Source organism: Symphalangus syndactylus, chromosome 7, assembly GCF_028878055.3.
Source record: "Symphalangus syndactylus isolate Jambi chromosome 7, NHGRI_mSymSyn1-v2.1_pri, whole genome shotgun sequence".
Taxonomy (NCBI): Eukaryota; Metazoa; Chordata; class Mammalia; order Primates; family Hylobatidae; genus Symphalangus; species Symphalangus syndactylus.
The window spans coordinates 92,786,475-92,792,474 of NC_072429.2; the positions used below are offsets into that span (position 1 = coordinate 92,786,475).

General features: G+C 42.6%; 1 protein-coding gene across 2 annotated transcripts in view; it reads right to left on the reverse strand.

The window, feature by feature from the left end:
• Window positions 1-5,459, reverse strand: part of CDH17 (cadherin 17) — a 101,815-nt gene extending 96,356 nt beyond the window's left edge. The window contains exon 1 of one of the 2 annotated variants that reach the window (XM_055286769.1): window positions 5,174-5,409. The gene's annotated coding sequence lies outside the window, so the exon portion shown is untranslated. Of the gene's footprint in view, window positions 1-5,173 lie in introns of both variants that reach the window. The other variant, XM_063643435.1, reaches the window with a different exon arrangement.
• Window positions 5,460-6,000: the final 541 nt, after the last annotated feature.

Below are 6,000 nucleotides of genomic sequence, written 5' to 3' on the forward strand. Positions count from 1 at the left end.
CCACCTAAGCCTCCCAAGCAGCTGGGACTACAGGCACACACCACCATATCCCATTTTTTTGTAGAGATGGGGTTTCATCCATCCAGGCTGGACTCCAACTCCTGGGGTCTAAGATCTGCCCACCTCAGCCTCTTAAAGTGCTGGGAATACAAGCATAAGGCACTGCGCCCGGCCTATACTTACTTCTGAGTTTGGGTTTGGGGTTTTTGTTTGGAGGCTTCTCTGTTGTTGAGTTTTGTTTTTGGCAGTTTTCCAAACCAGAACACTTGAGAGAATTATTACAAGATTTAAAACTTAGATAACAAAATGAATCACTAGTTCGAAGTAAGAAACACTGAATCATACATAATGTTGTTTAAAAATCTTAGCTGACAGCCACCTTGCGATATTCTGAAAAATATTTAAGGAAGATAGTTTGAGGCTAGTAAAGATTTTCTTCCCCACTATCTCCTCTGACAGAAGTGGACCCACTTTGTACTTTGTTTATTCCAGGAAGATTTTTAACTTCATCTATAGATGCTGGCTCCAAGCAACTGCCCAGTAGGCAGGGCCCTTAATCTCGCTCCAGCTACCCATGCCATGAAATTGCTGGAGAATCTCGTGAATGGGATGGCTAATAAGTATTCATATCATCAGTCGTACATTGGACAAATGCCTTCCAGGTCTTTCCAAACTAGAGTTCACTAAAACTGGGGCTTACACTACGAAATCCTGGTTCAGGGTATGTCCCTGGGTCCCTTGCTCTGTTGCCCAAGCTAGACTGCAGCATGCAATCATGGCTCACTGCAGCCTCCACTTCCGGGCATAAGTAATCCTCCTGCCTCAGCCTCCAAAGTAGCTAGGACTACAGGCAAGTGCCACCACACCAGCTACTTTTAAAATTTTTTGTAGAGGTAGGTTCTATGTTGCTCAGGCTGGTCTTGAACTCCTGAGCTCAAGTGATTCTCCTGCCTCGGTCTCCCAAAGTGCTGGTATTACAGATGTGAGCCACCGTGCCTGGCTGGCACTCTGGATTTCTGATGCAGGTGATTACATAAACACTTCTGAGAAACACTAGCTTAAGGAGTCATTGCTTTATCCTCCAGTAAATATTCTTTAGCAAAGCCTATTCTGAATTGAGATGAATTACCCCACCATGTAGAACCCATTTCTGCAGGGATGTCTGAGATGATGCAGTCGTCTGATGTTGAACATGCAAGCTGGATCTGGTAAACATGAGCATGCTCATCTTCCCTCAGACATTTTTTTCTCAGACAGCTAAGCTTTTTATTTGATCTTGGATTTTCTTTAAATTCCAAGAAATGACCATCATCTTATTGGTTTTCTGAGACCTATCTCTGTCTCTTATCAGATTTCAGCTAACAAGCTTTTGCTCCCATCCAGCTCATGCTCAGATCACAGCGTCTGGCTTCCATCTTCACTGCTCCACTGAAACCACCCTCACCAAGGTTGCCAACAACCTACTCATGATAATCAGATGAATGCTCTTCAGTCTGCACCTCACCTGACCTCTCACAACTTTCAACACCATGGCGAGCTCTCCTCAAATTTCCCTTTACCCCGGCTTCCTTGCCAATACTCTGATTTTCCTTCCACCTCTTGAGCCAGTCCCTTGCAGTCCTACTTGTGACTCATCCAACTCCTTGGGCCCAATCCCAGGTTATCTTGTCCTGTCACTCACTCTGTGGAGGTCAACTCTGCTCCCATCTACTTGCCAACATCTCAAGTCTCTCTCTAGACCAAATCTCTCCTCTGGTCAAAGCTCTGATTTTCTATATCCAACTGACTATTCCACAACTTCCCCAAGGTGTCCCATGTGCACAACAAACTCCACACAGCCATAGTGAACTGTACTGTTTTAATTCTCCAAAACATACACCTCCTAGAACACTACCCCTTCATGTTAGCCCTGGTGGTCATCACCACTTAGCCAGTGTGCAGTGACAGCCTAGGAAGTCCTGTCATGGGGTCAAGTAGGAGACCAGCGTGCACGTGAGCTTTGCTTGGAAGGACTCAGACTTGGACACTAAGGCTTATTAAATGGTCCCCCTTCTCTGCCTGTGGGTCTCTCATTAGACACCAAAACAAGATTGCCTCTGAAATTCTGCCCTTAAGAGAAGTATTTCCTGGGAAAGAATACTCTTTTTAGTAAATGGTGAAATTGATCTTCACATGCAAAATAATGAAACTGGACCCTGACCTCACACCATTCAGAAAAATTAAAATATATCAAAGACAAATTATAAGGGCTGAAACTATAAAATTCTAAGAAGAAAGCAGGGGTAAATCTTTATGGCCTTGGATTTGGAAATGATGTCTTAGCTATGACACCAAAAGCACAAATAACAGTAGAAAAAAAATTGGACTGGACTTAATCAAAATTGAGAACTTTTGCGATTCAAAAAACACTGTTAAGAAAGTGAAAGACAATTCATAGAAGGAAAGAAAATATTTGTAAATCACGTATCTGGCAAATGAACTGTATCTAGAAGATATAAACAACTCTTACAACTCAACAACCCAATCAAAAAACAGACAAAGGGGCCGGGCGCGGTGGCTCACGCCTGTAATCCCAGCACTTTGGGAGGCCGAGGCGGGCGGATCACGAGGTCAGGAGATCGAGACCATCCTGGCTAACACGGTGAAACCCCGTCTCTACTAAAAAAATACAAAAAATTAGCCAGGCGCGGTGGCGGGCACCTGTAGTCCCAGCTACTCGGGAGGCTGAGGCAGGAAAATGGCATGAACCCGGGAGGTGGAGCTTGCCGTGAGCCGAGATAGCGCCACTGCACTCCGGCCTGGGCGAGATTGTGTCTCAAAAAAAAAAAAAAAAAAATAGACAAAGGATCTGAATAGAAATTTTTAAAAAGATATACAAATAGCTAAAAAGCACATGAAAAGATGCTCATCCTTAGGCATAAGCAAAATGCAAACCAAAACCACAATAAGATGGCATTTCATACGCACCAGGACAGTTATAATAAAAAAGAGATAATACCAAGTGTTGAAGATGATGTGGAGAAATTAGAATCCTCATATGCTTCTGGTGGGAATGTAAAATAACACAACCACTTTGGAAAACAGTCTGGGAGTTTTAACAAAAACTTAAATATAGAGTTACCATTTGACTCAGCAATTTCTCTCCTAGGTATATAGCCAAGAGAAATAAAAACATCACACAAAAACTTGTACACAAATACTCACAGCAGCATTATTCATAATAGCCAAGAGATAGAAACCCAAATATTCATCAGCTGATGGATAAAATGTGGTATCCATATGATAGACTATTTGTCAGCCATGAAAAGATATGAAATACTGATACTACAAGACTAAACCTTGAAAACATTATGCTTAGTGAAAAAAGTCAGACAAAAAAAGCCTAATATTATATGATTCCATTCACATGAAATGTCTGGAATAGGCAAGTCCATAGACACAGAAGTTTTCGGAGTTGCCTGCAGTTGGGGGGCAGAGGGGGAATTTGGAGCTGAGAGCTAAAAGATATGGGGCTTCTTTTGAGAGTGATGAACATTTTCTAAGATTTATTGTGGTGGTGGTTGCACAACTCTGAGAATACACTAAAAACTACTGAATTGTGCACTTTAAGTTGGTAAGCTGTATGGTATGTCAATTATATCTCAATAAAGCTGTTCTTAAAAAAAGAAATATTCCCTGCAACTAATGCATATTCACTGCAAAATAATGAAATTGAACTGACATAAATATACAAAACGTAGGCTAAACATTTTCAGTCACCTCAGTCTAGGCACTTCAGATCATTTTGTTCTATTATCGGAAATGTCTTACGGTTTTCAAAATCATTTATTTTCCTTTATGTATATGAGGTTTTTTTTTAACTAATTTTACCTATTATTTGACCTCTTTTGTTTATGTTTTTAAAATGTGAATAAGAACATTTCAGTACACAAAGATTATCTTTGCCCTGGATAAAGTAGAAAATGACAATGTGGGCACAATGGCCCTTCAGCCCCTCTAATAGTGTCTCAGCTCAGGCAGTTCAGCCCTAGATAAACTTGACTCGACTGCCTGCCTGAACGAAGACTATTTTCTTTCTACATGACTAAACCTAGTAACTCAGGAGACAAGGAGGCCAAATTCTCCTCCCTTTGGTTTTCCCACTCAGGATTACATTGGGCCTGGTCTCCGGAACAATCCGGGAGTTTCTGGAAAAGCCATGTTATCTTCAAACTAGAATTTTCCAATAGCTACAGGAGGAAACACAGGAAATGAAAGCTCACATCTGCAATCTGTGTAATTCCCTTGCCTCGGGTGGTCCACAGGAGCAGCCCACAGTGCCAGGGGAGGACGAGGGGAGAACAGAAGCCCTGCTTGGGAGAGACCATCTGGCTCTATCAATGAGCCTCAGCCAGCGTCAGATCCCTTCTAAGGAGGCCTGGGAGGAGGCCGGCGGAGGACCCTCACTTCCTTGCTGGAGTCCACTTAGCCCACATGCTCCTGCTTTAAACCTGATTAGCTAGACCAGCTTCTCAAAAAATGGAGGGCTCCAGAGGGTTGTTTTTTTTTTTTTAATTCCCAGAACTTCCCAAGTCTGCTCTCCTAAGTATGAGAAACAAAGGGAATTGCCTAGAACCAGGACTATATCTAAAGGGATTTACAAGACAGAGGTAGCTGTACTTTTTCTAAGTTACCACTTTATACAAAAGAAAATCAATGGTAGTTAACTACACAATACTTGAAGTTATCCAAACTCCACTCCTCTTCTTTATCTCTAAAGAGAGGTTTTTCTCAGTACAAATAAGTTTTTAGTACAGGGGTTCTCAACCCTGGCCGCATGGAGCCACGGGGATTGTGACTTGATTCGTCTTTGGTGAAGCCTGGCAGCGGTCATTCTTAAAGTTTCCCTTGGTTCCAATGTGCAGCCGAGGTTGAGAACTGCTGGCTTGGTGTCTACCCTCTACCAAGCAATTTTGCTCTAAATCTCATTTAATCTTCACAGCAACACTGGAAGGTATTTTTACTACTTTACAAATAAATAAATAAATAAAGGAGCAAAGAAGATACAAATCGATTCTCTCAGATTTGAATCCAGATCTGATTCAAAAAATAATAATAATAAAGCCTGAGGTGCTACACTCGGCGAAGCTCCCGTAGCAGCGGCTGAGTGAGCCTCCTGCCCAGCTCTACTTACCTCCCAGGAGCCGCAATCAGACAAGGGGCGGTGGGGGGACTCAAGTCCACTAAGCAGATTGATCAACTCAGATCCACAGCCAAAATATCATACTTCCACCCTGATTACATGCTCCCCAGTCGCCCCTCCCACTTGATCTTTCTGAGCATTATATCGTTGGGAATTCTGCCTTAGCTGAAAACCCTGCTTAGGTAGCATTTTCATGAACCAGTAATACCCACCACTTTATCCCCTAGAGCGTTTCCCTCCACACCTCTGCTCCAACTGATGTCCCCTTATATTTCCTCCCCATCTCCCTTGTTACAGAGCAATAGCATCACCTGACCCCCTCGAATGCAGCTGCTCTCTTTCAGCTGGCCAGGAGGCAGGCATCCTCTCCCACAGCTAATGAGGAAGTGGTTAACTTCAGTGTAGCTCAGCTCAACTCAGACAAGCCAGGCATAGCCAACTGGTACTATTCAGAGTTGTGCATAATGCCAGGAGCACCTTGCCCCCAGCAATAACTGAATTATCTTGATTCAGTGGACTTTCTAAAATGTACCCTTCCTCAATATTGAAAATCCTCTTCAGGAACGGGGTAGAAAGTGGCTCCCAATACAGCAAGGCTGACCTGCTGATCTTTGTTCTGGAATTTAACATGGTCTGTAAGGACTTTGGACTTTTTGAAATCATTTTTTTTATATCGCAGGTTCCTTTTCTTTTTTGGTCACAAAAGCAAAGAAGGACAGAAAGAATTACCAAAAGTAAAAAAATAAAAAATAAAAAAAACAAAGAATTACCAGGGACCCAGTCCCATGGGACTCAGTGTCAATGGCATATTTCCTGAG